The sequence below is a fragment of the Pistacia vera genome, unplaced genomic scaffold (genome assembly GCF_008641045.1).
Source record: "Pistacia vera cultivar Batoury unplaced genomic scaffold, PisVer_v2 Contig343, whole genome shotgun sequence".
Lineage (NCBI taxonomy): Eukaryota > Viridiplantae > Streptophyta > Magnoliopsida > Sapindales > Anacardiaceae > Pistacia > Pistacia vera.
In genome coordinates, this window is record NW_022196161.1 from 2,093,635 (window position 1) to 2,110,881 (window position 17,247).

Consider the following 17,247-nt stretch of genomic DNA (forward strand, 5'->3'; position numbering starts at 1 on the left):
CAATAGTTTGGAAATTCATGTTCAAATGTGCATAGTATCTCTTTCTATTCTCCTTCTATATTATTCTATGATATCAGGTTTTTGCGATGGGGAACTTGTGAGTGATAAAGATGCCCACATACACATCGCCACGAGCGAGCGACATCAGTAGAGAGATATAGTATTTGTACAATCCGTGAGTAGTGTATGTGGATGAGGACTGTACCCAGTAGAGTATATCTACATGCACGCCGCCACGGGAGAGCATCGAAGATCGAAGATTCAAGCAAAGAAGCGAGCGGAGGGCAATTTTGTAATTTTAGAATTCTTCATGGAGGTTCGCCGCGGCAAAGTTTGTTCTTCGCCGCTGCGAAATGAGTCATGTACGAGAATCCAGTTTACTTCATCGCCATGGCGAGATTTCTTCTTCGCTGCGGCGAAGTCTGCAGTTTTTAGTTTCTTTAAAATACACAGTTTCAATTTTAGGCAAAGTTTTTAGGTTTTTGGGTGAGGTATAAAAAGGAAACTTTACCATTTTGAGAGGGGTCGTTCGTTTTTAGTAGACAGCAGCTATTTTCATTTCCTTAGGTTGATTTTGGGCAAACTTTGATTAAAAAGGGTGAAGATTCAAGATTAAAACCAGTGGATTCGTCATTTGGGAGATCTCTTGTCCTTTCTCTTATTTTCATTATGTTGAACATTGGGTTTTTCGTTTCTTTTGTTTGTGTTGTACATTTAGCTATGAACTAACCCATTTTGGGTTAGGGTTTTGATGTAGTTCGGATTCTCATGGATTAAGCAATTGATTTTTATTATTTTCATATGCTATTGCAATGATTGTGGGGTTATTCTGTTTTAAATGTTATTAAGTGATGAACATGATGAGATTGAGAAATAATTCATGTTAAGCTTCTTGGGTAATCACCATTGTAGTATTAAATGCTAGAGATAGATTTAAGAATCAAGGAAATCAATTTAGGATTCTAGGTACTTAATGAGCTTAGAGCTATTAATCTTCAAATTGTTGGGTGCGGAAGTTTAATAGGGAAAAGTAGGAAAACATAACCTGAGAAGGTATGTTTACAATTTACATAATTTGATTTACAATCAATACATGTGAATATGGAAAGAGCATAATCTATAGGTTTAATCCATAGAGTCCGAATGAAATCAAAACCCTACCCGTTGTTTTAAAACTAATATTACCTTGTTTTTAATCTTGCTTTCATAAATTGGCTTTGAATATTTAGAAATTTTGTTTTAGTTTTAAGTTTAATTTTCTCCCATTAATCCAAACGACTCGATTGCTCCAACTTGAAAACAGTAGAAAACTTAGTGCTTAGCAACCAATCCTCTTGGGAACGATACTCACTCATCACTTTATTACTTTTTGCGACTCGTGCACTTGCTATACATATGCATGTTGTAGTAACAACGCATCAAGTTTTTGGTGCCATTGCCGGGGATTGAGTTTTGTGTTAACATTAAAATTTTCTTGTGTTAGCAAGATTAGAGTGTTATTTTTACTTAATTGTTATTTGTTTAATTTTCATTATTTATTTATTTATTTTTGTTTGGTGTGATTTCACTCTTTCTACTTTTCTGTGTAGTTTATGCGAAGAACAAGACGTCAGCTAGTGGTTCCTATTGATCCTGAGATTGAAAGAACCACTCGAAGACTGGACAGAGAAAGAAGAGAAAGAGAATCTACAATTGAACCCAAAGTAATAGTTGTAAAGATGGCAGCGAATAGAACACTGAGGGAATTCTCTGTTCCCACAGTTAAAGGCAGTGAGTATTACTAGACCAGCGGTACAAGCCAACAACTTCGAGATAAAGTCGACAATCATCCAGATGATCCAGCAGTCGGTTCAGTTCAGGGGTGATTTGAAGGAAGATCTAAATCTACACATTGCAAATTTTTTAGAGATTTGCGATATTTTCAATTCAAACGGAGGTCAGATGATGCAATCAAATTAAGACTATTCCCATTTTCATTGAAGGATAAAGCTAAGGGATGGTTACTGGCGCTACGATCAGGAACAATCACCATATGGAATGATTTAGCATAGAAGTTCCTAACCAAATTCTTTCCTCCAGCAAAGTCAGCAAAGTTGAGAAGTGACATCACGTCATTCATTCAAGAAGAGTCAGAATCATTGTATGAGGCTTGGGAGAGATACAAAGAATTACTAAGAAGGTGTCCACATCATGGGTTGCCAGTTTGGACGCAAGTCCAAACATTTTATAATGGATTAACGGTGAATGTGCAAACTATGGTGGATGCAGCCTCGGGAGGAGCATTACAGAATAAGACTCCAGAAGAAGCTCACGAGTTGCTTGAGGTTCTGGCAAGCAACAATTATCAAAGACCTAATGAGAGGGTGCAACCGAAGAAATCTATGGGTCTTCATGAAGTTGATGCATATACAACCATTTCAACCCAACTAACAGCACTTCAGAAACAGTTGGGAAGTATCAGGTAAATTCCATTCAAGCTCCTCAACTAACATGTGATTTTTGTGTAGGTAATCACGTGAGCAGTGAATGTCAAGTAGGGAACACGTTTGCCTCAACATCGTCATCATCGGAGCAGGTTAACTACTTGGCTGGAAATCAAAGGCAACCGAACAATCCGCACTTTAACACATATAATCCTGGTTAGAGGAATCAACCGAACCTGTCTTGGGGCAATCAAAACCAACAAAATCAGCAAAACAATCAATGGAATCAAAAGGCATTGCCAAACAACCAAACAGGGGTGAACAACCAACAAGGAGACCCAAGAGTGACAAAATTGGAGGACATGTTTGGGAAGTTCATGCAAGAGACCACATGTTTTATGAATGAGACGAGAACTAATTTTAGAAATCAAAGGGCATCCATTCGAAACCTGGAGGTACAGATGGGGCAGTTAGCTGAAAAGCTAAATGAGAGACCACAGGGGTCTTTACCAAGCAACATAGTGACTAACCCACATAAGTAAGCAAATGCAATAATTTTGAGGAGTGGGACAGTTTTGGAAGAGGTGGAAAAATCAATAGAAGAAGAAAAACCACCAAGGTAAAAGGAAGAATCTGATGAGGAAGTAGATGAAGAGATAGTTGCTGAAGAGAAATCATCTATTTCTAGGGAAGAAGAACAGAAACGAGAAGAGAGGCAAAAGAGAAGGAAAGAGAAATTGCCATTTCCTGAGATACCACCAGAATTGGCACATCACACTCCACCTGTGCCGTTTCTTCAAAGACTGAAGAAAAAGAATCAGGATAAGTAGTTTTCCAAATTCATTGAAATATTTAGAAAACTGCATATTAACATTCCTTTTGCAGATGCATTGTAACAGATGCCGAGCTACGCGAAATTTCTTAAGGAAATTTTATCAAACAAAAGGAAGTTAGAGGATGAGGAAACAGTGATGCTGACAGAGGAGTGCAGCGCCATTCTCCAAAAGAAGCTACTCTGAAACTCAAAGATCTAGGGAGTTTTACTATTCCTTGCATTATAAGAGATATTACTTTTGATCGTGTTTTATGTGATTTAAGTGCTAGCATCAATTTAATGTCTTTTTCTGTTTTCAAGAGATTGGGCATTGGTGAAGTAAAGCCAACAACTATGTCGTTACAACTTGTAGATAGGTCCATAAAACATCCACGGGGTATAGTTGAAGATGTGTTGGTGAAGGTGGACAAGATTATTTTTTTGGTAGATTTTGTCGTATTGGACATGGAGGAGGATAAGGAAATGCCTCTTATTTTGGGCCGACCATTTCTGGCCACAGGAAGAGCACTCATAGATGTGCAAGAAGGAAAGTTACTGTTGAGGGTTCAGGATGAAACAGTAACATTCAATGTGTTTGAGGCTATGAAGTTTCCATCCAAGACGGATTCACGCTTTAGTGTTGATATGGTGGATAAACTAGTAGCGGAGACCATTGAAGAGAATATTCCACAATTACCTCTAGAAGTATTATTGCACAATCTAGAATAGTAGAGGTAGAGGAATCGAAAAAGAATGAATGTGTTAGATTGTTGGAAGCACTTCAGCCGATTGATGAAAACCAAGATCTTGAATTTGAGGAATTTGATTTTGACAAAGAGAAGGCAAAGGAAAGAAATGAGGAAACTCCACAGCTTGAATTGAAACCTTTACCTTCCCACCTCAAATACATGTATCTTGGGGAATCAGAAACATTCCCAGTAATCATCAGTTCAAAGTTGAGTAACTTGGAAGAAGAGCGATTGATTCGGGTTTTGAGAGAACATCGATCAGCAATTGGATGGACTATTTTGGATATCAGAGGCATCTCTCCGTCTTTTTGCATGCATAAGATACTCATGGAGGATGATATCAAGCCTAGAGTTCAATCACAACAAAGATTGAATCCTTTAATGAAGGAAATGGTGAGAAAGGAGGTGGTGAAACTACTAGATGCGGGAATAATTTGTCCCATTTCTGATAGTCCATGGGTGAGTCCAGTGCAAGTGGTTCTGAAAAAAGGAGGTATCATAGTGGTAAAGAATAAGAGCAATGAATTGATACCAACTAGGACGGTCATAGGCTGGAGAGTGTGTATTGATTACCGGAAATTAAATGAAGCGACAAGGAAGGATCATTTCCCACTTCCTTTCATCGATCAGATGTTAGAGAGGTTGGCAGGGCATGCTTACTACTGTTTCCTGGATGGTTATTTAGGATACAATCAGATTGCCATCGCTCCTGAGGATCAAGAGAAGACGACCTTCACTTGTCCATATGGCACCTTTGTTTACCGAAGGATGCCCTTTGGGTTATGCAATGCACCAGCCACATTTCAGAGATGCATGATGTCGATCTTTGGTGATATGGTGGAGAGGTTTATAGAAGTCTTCATGGATGACTTCTCTGTTTTTGGTTCGTCCTTTGATCATTGTTTATCTAATCTTTCGTTTGTTTTGCAGCGATGTCAGGAGACGAACTTGGTGCTCAATTGGGAGAAGTGCCACTTCATGGTTCAGGAAGGGATAGTGCTTGGTCATAGAATCACTAAAGACGGAATAGAAGTGGATCGAGCAAAAACGGACATGATTGAGAAGCTACCACCACCCTCTAATGTTAAAGCAGTTTGAAGTTTCTTGGGGCATGCAAGGTTTTATAGACGGTTCATCAAGGATTTTTCTAAGATTTCTAAACCCCTTTGCAATTTATTGATTAAAGATATTGCTTTTGAGTTTAATGATGAATGCATGCATGCTTTTCAAACTGTAAAGAAATTACTTGTATCTACACCTATTATTGCAATCCCTAATTGGGGACTACCATTTGAATTGATGTGTGATGCTAGTGATTTTTCTTTGGGAGCAGTGTTAGGACAGTGAAAAAACAAAGTGTTGCATGTAATTCAATATGCTAGCAAAACACGTACTGATGCACAATTGAATTACACCACTGAAAAAGAATTGTTGGCTGTGGTTTTTGCTTATGATAAATTTCGTTCATATTTATTAGGTGCCAAGGTGATAGTTTACATGGATCATTAAGCACTCAAGCACCTAATGGCAAAACAAGAAGCGAAACCTCGACTGATAAGATGGATCCTATTGCTACAAGAGTTTGAATTAGAGATACGAGATAAGAAAGGGTTGAAAAATGTGGTAGCGGACCACTTGTCAAGGATTGAATGATCAATTCAGGGAAATGAAGAAGAAACCCAAATCAGAGAAACATTCCCAGATGAGAAATTGATGAGAGTGGAGGAAGCACCATGGAACGCAAATTTTGCAAACTACTTGTCAGCGAGAGTGCTCCCCATTGTCATGACCTTCCAACAAAAGAAGAAATTCTTCTCAAATTTGAAATACTATTTCTAGGAAGAACCATTCCTTTATAGACACTGTGCTGATCAGATGATACGGATGTGTGTGCCGGAAGAGGAAATGGAAAGTATTCTAAAGCATTGTCATGAGAGGGAAGTATGTGGCCATTTTGGAGGAGCTAGGACAACAGCCAAGGTTCTTCAATCTCGGTTTTACTGGCTAACCATTTTTAAGGATTCTTTTAGGATGGTTCAGGAATGGGACCAATGTCAACGGAGTGATAATATTTCAAAAAGGGATGAGATGCCGTTGAACAACATCCTTGTAGTTGAGTTGTTTGAAGTGTGGGGAGTTGATTTCATGTGGCCCTTCCCAAATTCTTTTGGGAACACATACATTTTGGTAGCAGTGGATTTCGTATCAAAGTGGGTGGAAGCAGTTGCATTGCTGTCTAGTGATGCTAGGGTAGTGATTAATTTTGTGAGAAAGAATATTTTCTCAAGATTTGGAGTACCAAGGGCGATTATTAGTGATGAAGGATCGCACTTTTGCAATAGGCAATTTGACGCTCTTTTGGGAAAGTATGGGGTAAAACATAAAAGTTGCAACACCTTACCATCCACAGACCAGTGGGCAAGTAGAACTATCGAACAGAGAATTGAAGGGAATTTTAGAAAAGATAGTAAATGCATCTAGGAAAGATTGGTCACGGAAATTGGATGATGCATTATGGGCATATCGAACTGCATTTAAGACTCCGATTAGAATGTCTCCATTCAGGATGGTTTATGGGAAGGCATGTCACTTGCCGGTAGAACTTGAACATAAGGCCTATTGGGCAGTAAAGCAGCTTAACATGGATTTACGAGTCGCTGGGGAAGAAAGGATGCTAACTTTGAATGAGCTCGATGAGTTCCGTCAAGAAGCTTATGAGAATGCTAGAATGTACAAGGAAAAGACCAAGAAGTGGCATGACAAGCATATTCAGAAGAAGAACTTTGAAGTGGGTCAGAAAGTGTTATTGTTTAACTCTAGACTTAGGCTTTTTCGAGGAAAACTTAAGTCAAGATGGTCCGGACCCTTCATAGTTACAAGAGTCTACCCATTTGGAGCGGTGGAAGTGTCACATGAAGAAAAAGGCACATTTAAGGTCAATGGCCAGAGGTTAAAGCCATACATCGACAGAGTGATGAGTTGCAAGTCAAGTCCTCTCCGGCTCAACATTCCAACATGAGAACTTAAAAGAGTCGAGCTTTCCGACTATAAACAAGCGCTACTTGGGAGGCAACCCAAGTGTTTTCATTTGTTGTTGTTTACTTTTAATTGTTTAGTTTTCCTATAATTTTGGATGAAGTCTAATTTGTGTGTTTTGGGGTGTTTCAAGTGAGTTATCGAATCAAGGCGGAAAACGGAATTGTCTAGTTTTCGTTGCGGCGAAGATTGTTCTTCGCTGCGGTGAAACACATTTGTGAAAAATTGGAATTCAAAAAATCCCAGACCTCGCCGTGGCGAAGAATCTTTTTTGCTGCGACGGTGCGCTACTGTAATTTTTCGCCGCGGCGAAGAATTTTGTTTCTTCACAGCAAAGAAAGTTGAGCAAAATTTTCAAAGGAAAATTCACCGCGGCGAAGAATTTGTCTTCGCCGCTTTTTAGAAAACCCTAAAATGACATGATGAACTTCGCCATGGCGAAGTCTGCTTTATATGAATACCCACTTTTCGTTATTCATTTTCCACGCCACCCTTCAAACACATTTGAGAGAAATTTTTTTTCACTTTTAATCTTGGTCCTTTCTAGTGCATTTCCATCACTTCATCTCACTCCTAAACCATCCCAAACACAGACACAACTCGATCTAACCAAGAGTTTTGCGAAAAATTGAAGGAAATTTTGGATTTAAGAAATTGGGGGTTTTTGCAATCCAGGTGATTTTTGGCTAAACTGGTGGCGACTACTCCATTGTTTTAATCGAAATTTTTCGTGTTAAGAATTGTAGATCTGAAAATATTAATTGTGGTTGAGTTGTGGATTTTGGTGATTTTGTGCGTAAATTTTGTGTTGGAGGAAGTGTGATTTTGCATTGTGTGATATTGAGAAGTGTGGATTTTGATTTTTGGAGTATTTGGTTGATTGCGGAAAATTCGTAGTTTGGGAGTCATTTTGCAGTTTTTGGAAGTTGTGGTGCTTGTGCAGGATTGAATGTAGTTATTCGTAGGGTGTTTAGAATTGAAATTGTGAGTTAAATTGTTGTGGAAAGATGCCGATCAAAGTGTTGTCCAAGGGGAAAGGAAAAGGAAAGAAAGTGGACAACCGATTTGTGAGTGATGAGGCCCAGAAACACTATGAAGGGGCAGCCCAATGGAAGGATAAATGATTTATCCCTGAGTATGGATTGACCGCTGACCACGCTAACGAATGGAGTCAAGGGAGGCTTTGGGGGCTGTTTATGAGTCAACCCGAGCATGCGACCGTAGAACCGATTGTGAGAGAGTTCTATGCCAACCTCCCTGAGTGTAATGAGGGGGTTGTCTATGTGAGGGGGATTGATGTACCTTTTGATGTTAAGGAGATCAATAAATTCTTTGAGTTACCAAAAATTTCCAGTGATGGGCATACGGAGTGGAAGTCGAAACAATTTGATGATGATGTAATACTTTCGGTCTTAACAAAATCGGGTACCACTTGGGAGGTTTCGAAGAAAGGTAAGAAGTCTATCAAGGGAACAAATCTGACTCTGATGGCTCGATTGTGGCAATATTTTGTGAGTGCGAGGCTGATTCCGAAGACAAATTATAGCACAGTAACTTATGAAAAGACATTGCTTCTTTATTCCATTGCCATAGGGAAGAAAATTGATGTGGGGAACATCATCCCAAATAGTATCAAGAATGCAGCTCAACCGGGGCGAGGCAGTTTTCCATTTCCATAGCTCATTACAGTATTGTGCCTCAAAGTAGGAGTCGAGAAGTCTAAAGATGAACCACTGATCCATGCTGCCCCAATCCTCGACTCAGACTACTATCATAAACACCTTGAATGTACAGACGATGAGCAACCTAGCGTCAGGATGAAACGACAGAGAACCACATAGGGAGTTGCCACATCATCCAGTTTCACAGCCACTATGAAGGAAATGGTGTAGCAGATGATGGGTCAAATGAGACATATGACAAAACGTCAGGAATGGCTAGCAGAGTAGACCCGGATAATGTTTGACATGCAGAAGAGTGGCTTCAACAAGCTCAATGTTGATACTGCGGCATTCCAATGGGCTGACTGGCATTCAGATGAGTGGATGGGCTCCGAGTCAGAAGAGGACGACGCTGAAGGAGACGAGGAGGCCGACGAATGAGCCGGACCACCTGTTTTGTATTTTGTTTTTGTTTGTTTTTATTTTGGTATTATTGTTGGGTATTGTGGAACTTTGAATTGATTTTTGATTTGTTTGTCGTTTGTTTTGGATTGTTTTTCGTTTAGTTTAAATTTGTGTTGAACTTTTTAGTTGAAAAGACGGGATTAGGGTTGTAATATTTTCATATTAGTTCATGAAATGTTTTCTAACACAATGGACACCATAGTTCTGAATTGTGCTTACAAATTTTGGTGATGAAAAAGTCAAGGACCGGGTGTGCACAATTTTGAGCGACACTTCAGCTTCACGAATTAATCAGGGAACTATCTCGTACTTTTATAGATTTTTGTTTTTCTATTCCTAATTTGTACATAATGTGACATTGGGGACAATGTCATCTTTAGTTTGGGGGTAGGAAAAATTAGAGAATTTTTGAACTTTTTATTTTATTTTATTTCTATGTTTTGTTGTGTATGCCAATGATGAATTGTATAAATCAATGATGAGATTAGGGTTGTTGGGATTTTATTGTTGAAAAATGTTAAGCATTGCTTCAAGTTTTTTTTTATTGACTGGATTTTGATTGAGGTTTGTTGAGTGGTTCAGCCACCATTTTCATTTATTTTGGCATGCTTAGATTCATTTTATGTGGTTAGGTAAAGTTTGATAATGTTGGTGGACTCTAGAACCTAGTAGAGAAGTGCTTGAGGCGAAATTCTAGGAATAGACATTGTTGAGGAAATTATTTAGGCATTTTTCGGAATGTTTGAGCCTTTCCAACCAACCCACGAATGAATTTTTCCCTAGTTACCCACTTGACCCTTATGAGATTATCATTACGTTTTATTTTCTTGCAAACCAAAAATGTCCCAATCCAACTACCCTAAACACATAATCATACCCTTTAGGAGAATTTTGGACTTAATGCAAACACAAGGAACCTAAAGAGTTGTATGAATGAACTAAAAGAATAGTTTGGGGGTTGTGAGATGAGCAGAAAGAATAAGAGAGGTAGTTAACCTCAATTTGAATGAGTTTTATTATTTTTAGTAATTGATGTAAAAAAAAAGAATTATTTTTTATGAGAACTGCATTGCAGAGCATTGCAGAAGCAAAAATAAGAATTGTGCATGGTTGAGGGTTGTTAAGTGGTTGACATATTGAGTGATGGTTGAGAAAGGAAGTGGGAGTTTGATTAAGTCTTAGTGTTTGCTTTAAGGAAACCAAATTCTTTTGTTTGTTTATCTTTTTCCTTTCCTTTGGAGCCCACTACCCGAGCCTAACATTATAAGCCTACAAAAACCTTTTGATTCTTAGCGATGTCTAATCCTCATTAGTGGAGAGTAGTTCGATATTTAGGCTTATCGAGTCTGCCGCCATTTGATAAACTTTACGTTTTTGCATAAAATAATCCGGGAAGTCAAAAGGTGGATTGAAGTGGGGATTACCTACTCGGGGGACCAATAGAGAAAGATAGGCGATGTTACTTATAACTTCTTAGAGTGTTAAACATTTTTCTAGTAATAATTTTGCAACAACCGTTGAGATTTGTATAAATTCTAGGCAGTTTGTTTGTTGAGTTGAGTCTTATGTTTTTCTTTTTAATTTTTGTCAACTTTGCTGTTTTGCATTTAATTGGGCGTTTGTTGTTTCTCTTTCATTTTGTTTTGTACCTGATGCTCGGGGACGAGCATGTCTTTAGTTTGGGGGTATTTGATCATCCGAGAATTATAATGTTTTTATTAGGCTTTTAGGCTGGATTTTAGATACTTTTTAGTTCATTTATGCCTGAATTGCCACTTATTTCTTTACATTTTGTGTTTTAGGCTAAAATGGACATTTCGTGTTTCAGGCTAAAATGGACATTTTGAGCAAATAATGAGCGAATTGGAGTTTCTAGACTCAGAAGTAAGCGGATCTCAGAATTTGGGAGAGTTTTGAAGTAAAGTGAAGCACTATGAAGCTTGTTCCCATGGGAGAGCATCGAAGATCGAAGATTCAAGCAAAGAAGCGAGCAAAGGGCAATTTTGTAATTTCTGAATTCTTCATGGAGGTTCACCGTGGAGAAATGAGTCACGCACGAGAATCTAGTTTACTTCATCGCCGCGGCGAGATTTCTTCTTTGCCGCGACGAAGTCTGCAGTTTTCAGTTTCTTTAAAACGCACAGTTTCAATTTTAGACAAAGTTTTTAGGTTTTTGGGTGAGGTATAAAAAGGAAACTTTACCATTTTGAGAGGGGTCGTTCGTTTTTAGTAGAGAGCAGCTATTTTCATTTCCTTAGGTTGATTTTGGGCGAACTTTGATTAAAAAGGTTGAAGATTCGAGATTAAAACTAGTGGATTCATCATTTGGGGAGATCTCTTGTCCTTTCTCTTATTTTCATTATGTTGAACATTGGGTTTTTTGTTTCTTTTGTTTGTGTTGTTAATTTAGCTATGAACTAACCCATTTTGGGTTAGGGTTTTGATGTAGTTCAGATTCTCATGGATTAAGCAATTAATTTTTATTATTTTCATATGCTATTGCAATGATTGTGGGGTTGTTCTGTTTTAAATGTGATTAAGTGATGAACATGATGAGATTGAGAAATAATTCATGTTAAGCTTCTTGGGTAATCACCATTGTAGTATTAAATGCTAGAGATAGATTTAAGAATCAAGGAAATCAATTTAGGATTCTAGGTGCTTAATGAGCTTAGAACTATTAATCTTCAAATTGTTGGGTGCGGAAGTTTAATAGGGAAAAGTAGGAAAACATAGCCTGAGAAGGTATGTTTACAATTTAGAGAATTCGATTTACAATCAATGCATGTGAATATGGAAAGAGCATAATCTATAGGTTTAATCCGTAGAGTCTGAATGAAATCAAAACTCTACCCGTTGTTTTAAAATTGATATTACCTTGTTTTTAATCTTGCTTTCATAAATTAGCTTTGAATATTTAGAAATTTAGTTTTAGTTTTAAGTTTAATTTTCTCCCATTAATCCAAACGACTCGATTGTTCCAACTTGAAAACAGTAGAAAACTTAGTGCTTAGTAACCAATCCTCGTGAGAACGATACTCACTCATCACTTTATTACTTTTTGCGACTAGTGCACTTGCTATACATATGCATTTTGTAGTAACAACTCATCACCCATTCACATGGCCAGGGTTCCAAATCCATGCATCAACCTAGTTCGATCGGCACACTAGAAAGAAGAAATAAAAGAAATAGAAACAGAAAATAAGAGAAAGAGATACAGCATAAGAGAAACAGAAATAGAAAATAATGAAGAATATAATCAGAGAATAAAGTGAGAAAAGAAAAAAAAATCAGAACATAAGTAATGGAGGAAACACAGTAGTGCAGTTTGGTTTACTTACTGAGCAATTAGTGCTCACTCCGTTAATTTACTATTTTGCAGGTACTAGATGATTTGCGATCGGGTGGGACGTCAAGAAATGGCGGAGTTTGGCGGCACCATTCAAGATTACCTTATGTTTACTAAAGTATATCAATGTTATGTGTATGTATTTATATGAATTAAAAATTAGAACTTTCAGATTTACATGATGTATATATGTTTGTAAAAGTTATTTAGTAAATTTATCTTATATTTCTTATAGAATTACTAGATATATAGTATATTACAATAGACTACCGCAAGCTCAATGCCACAATGCACAAAGATCATTTTCCTCTTCCATTTATCGATCAAATGCTTGAACATTTAGCGGGCCATTCTCACTATTGTTTTCTTGATGGATTTTTAGGTTATAATCAAATTGTGATTGCACTGGAAGATCAAGAGAAGACGACATTTACATGCCTCTTTGGCACTTTTGCTTATCGATGCATGCCATTTGGCCTTTGTAATGTACCCGCCACTTTTCAAAGGTGCATGGTAAGTATTTTCTTTGATTACATAGAGAACATTATAGAGGTATTTGTGGATGATTTTAGTGTCTATGGGAACTCATTTGATAATTGTTTGGGTAATTTGACATTAGTTCTTAAAAGATGCATAGAAACTAATCTCATTTTAAATTGGGAAAAATGCCATTTTATGGTAAATCAAGGGATAGTTTTAGGGCATATTATCTCATCTATGGGGATTGAAGTTGATAAAGCTGAAATAGATCTTGTACGTTCCTTGCCACCTCCCACTTGTGTGAGGGAGGTACGTTCTTTTCTTGGACATGCAAGATTTTATAAGAGATTTATCAAGGATTTCTCTAAGATCACAAGGCCCTTATGCTGTTTGTTACAAAAAGAGGTAGCGTTTGAGTTCGATGAAGAGTGTATAAAGGCATTTGAGAAACTAAAAGAACTCCTAACCACATCCCCAATTATTCAGCCACCTGATTGGAGTCGTCCATTCGAGTTGATGTGTGACATAAGTGATTATGCCATTGGAGCTGTGTTAGACAAGGAGTTGGAAAGTTACCACACGCCATTTATTATGCTTCAAGAACATTGAATGACACTTAACTTAACTACTCCACAACTGAGAAAGAACTTTGGTAGTTATTTTTGCATTAGAAAAGTTTCGTTCCTATCTAATTGGCACTAAAGTTACTGTTTTTTCTGACCATGTAGCTCTTAGGTATTTGCTTATGAAGAAGGAGGCTAAACCAAGGCTTATAAGGTGGATTCTATTGCTACAAGAGTTGAACCTAACAATCAAAGACAAAAAAGGGAGCGGGAACGTTGTAGTAGACCATTTAAGTAGGTTGATAAACCAAGAAGATGCTCTTCCATTCAAAGATGATTTCCCAGATGAACAATTACTTGCGATGACATCCTCGGGACCATGGTATGCAGATATAGTAAATTACATAGTGACCAAGAGAACCCCACCCAACATGTCGCGTGCTAGCAAGGACAAACTGAATAAGATCGCTAAGCAATATTTGTTGGATGATCCATATCTTTGGAAATATTATCCTGACCAAATCATAAGAAGGTGCGTTTCCGAAAGTGAATTTAATTCAATTTTAACTTTTTGCCATTCCTATGCATGTGGAGGACACTTTGGAGCAAAGAGGACAACTCTCAAGGTTCTTGAGAGTGGATTCTATTGGCCTACACTCTTTAAAGACGCATATTGTTTTTGCAAAACATGTGATAAATGTCAACGCTCAGGTAATTTAGGCCCAAGAAATCAAATGCCCCAAAATCCGATTTTATTTGTTGAGATTTTTTATGTATGGGGTATTGATTTCATGGGACCCTTTCCGTCTTCTTATGGTTACTTTTATATCTTACTTGCTATTGATTATGTGTCTAAATGGGTAGAAGCAAAGGCCACTCAAACTAATAATTCTAAAGTTGTTGTAGATTTTGTAAAATCTAACATTTTTGCAAGGTTTGGAACACCTAGAGCCATAATTAGTGACGGGGGCACTCATTTTTGCAACCGTACATTTTGGGCTACCTTGAAGAAATACAACGTCACCCACAAGATCTCTACGCCATACCACCCACAAACGAGTGGACAAGTCGAAGTCTCTAATCGGGAAATCAAGTCTATCTTACAGAAAACCATGAATCCAAATAGGAAAGATTGGAGCTTGCAACTTGATGACGCATTATAGGCGTATAGGATAGCATATAAGACACCAATTGGAATGTCCCCATTCCGAATGGTTTATGGTAAACCATGTCACCTTCCCATTGAATTAGAGCATAGAGCCTTTTGGGCAATTAAGCAACGCAATATGAAACTAGACGCAGTGGGAGAACAATGGAAATTGCAATTGAATGAACTTGAGGAGATACGGAATGAAGCTTATGAAATTTCACGTATTTACAAGGACAAACAAAGGCCTTCCATGATAGAATGATCCAGCGAAAGCATTTTGATGCTGGGCAAAAAGTTATTCTATTCTATTCATGTCTTAAACTTTTTCCCAGTAAGTTATGTTCCCGTTGGGTTGGTCCTTTTGTGATTACTAATTTTTTTCCCAATGGTGCAGTGGAAATTAAGAGCATGAAGACCGGGAAAGACTTCAAGGTCAATGGCCATCGTCTAAAGCCATACTACGAGCCATTCATGGAACAATTGGATGAAGTACCTCTCCATGAACCAATGGACATGGATGGTTAAGCAAAGAACAATGTCAGGCTAACGACTTTAAACAAAGCGCTACATGGGAGGCAACCCATTGAGTTGTGTTAGTTTTCATTTTTCCTAATGATTTTTGTTTAATACCGATTAATAGAGTAATGAGGACATTGCCCAATTTAGGTTGGGGGTGGGACATAGAAATATTAATTCTTTGGTATGTCTAAGTATGTGTTTACATGTTTACATTTGTGTGTTTGCATTTGTTGTTGCTGTAGTTTTTTTTTAGTGTTTGCATGTTTTTAGGATTAAATTTTATTTTTTTTTGTTTTTGGATTAATTTATGTGTCAATGATATGATTATAATTGTGATAACATGTGATGTTTAGAAGATGTTAAATGTTGCTTAGGTTTAGGGGTAATTTTGAATAATTAGTTTCATCTAGTTTGAGACTCTCATGCTATGTGGTATGATTTGGTTGGTTAGTCTTAAGGCTTAGTGATGTTTGTTATGTATGAATTTTCATAGACATTTTTGCGATCTCAACAAATTCTAGAACTCACTTGATAACTACTTGAGGCGAAATCCTAGAATGCACATTACTTAGGATATGATTTAGGCTATCTTTGGATCGTTTGAGCCTTTCAAGCCAACCCTTTATTTAAATTATCGCTAGTTACCCCTTTGAGCCATTATTAAACACATTTAGCCTTGATTTTCTTTCATGTAACCTACATTAACCCACCATTATTTTGAGCCAAAAACACATTCCTACCCTTTAATTTTTAAGAGACTTAATCTAAGTACAAGATTGGTGAGAGCAATTAAAGAAGTGAGGGTGAAGGTTTGTGAAAATTGTCAATTTATTCCAAATGTGCTCAAAAGAATAGGTTGGGGGTTGTGGAGTGCTTTTTAATCAAGAGTTGGGGTAGCATTTTTAGCTTTCTTTTCTTTCTTCTGAATGAAAAAAAAAAAAAAAAATTGAAAGAAAAACAAAAAAAAAAGAAAAGAAAAATAGAGAAGAAAGAAAGAAAGAAAAAAGGAAATTTATTGAGAAACATTGCAAAGTATAAATGATGCAATGAAATTATTTTTGATAAAGGGTGGAAAAAGTGGGGTGTAAAGAAGAATGGTGGTGCTTGAATGAAAGTGTTTGAAAGAAATAGGATCGAGTCTCTTATTTTTGCTTATCTTTTCCGTTCTTTCATAACCTTATAACCTAGCCTAACGTAACAAGCTTAATAAAGACCTATTTATCCTAGGTAGTGTGATCATTCTACATTAGCGGAGAGTAGTTTGAAAAGTGAGCCTATGGAATTTGATTCTATACATTATATTACATTTTTAAAATTTTGAGATCAATTCTTTGTTTGTGAAGTTTGTGCATGTGATCATCCGGGTTTTGAGATTAACGGGTTTGTGGAATGATTGATGTGTGAGAGTTGATAATGAAAATGAAATTGATTTTTGAGTTACCTTCAGAATTGGGTGATGTTTAACTATTCTTTATGTTATGTGTTGTATGCAATTTTTGAGACGCATGTATATCCGGAGACTAATGTTTTGTTTGTTTGTTTTTAATTTTCAAGTCTAGGTTAGGTTTAGTATGGATGTTTGTGGGTATCATCGCTGGAAACCCTCACAAGACTTCCAACAAGGGCCACCTAGGGGTTCAAAGGCTTGTTGCATATGATAAATGCAACCGTGACAATCTATGGAAGTGATTTGGGGTTGATTAGATTTATGCTTATTTTATTTTAATTTTCAAGCTAGAAGACATATTTTTATCGCTTAGCTTGCTAGGGACTAGCAAGAAGCTGGTTGGGGGTTGTGATAAGTGCTTGAAATTGCACTTATACTTAGTGGTTTATAGGTATCATTTGTGGAACTTTGGATTAATTCGTATGAATTAACTTAATTGTTTCATAAATGCACTTTTTGAGATCACGGGTATTTTTGTTGTGTTCTCAGGGAATAAGGCTAAAAAGTAATATTCAAATGAGAGATGATGTTGGTGAGAGAATTTTTGACGACTGGAAACAAACGGATCAAGAATCGGAGTTGAATTGA

The 17,247-nt window shown here is 37.2% G+C and overlaps 1 non-coding gene across 1 annotated transcript; it reads right to left on the minus strand.

Annotated features, from left to right (window-relative positions):
- Nucleotides 1-2,090: 2,090 nt before the first annotated feature.
- Nucleotides 2,091-2,197, minus strand: LOC116138762. The gene has a single exon (XR_004129342.1). It is a non-coding gene; the product is annotated as a small nucleolar RNA R71 (small nucleolar RNA).
- Between the last annotated feature and the right edge of the window lie 15,050 nt (nt 2,198-17,247).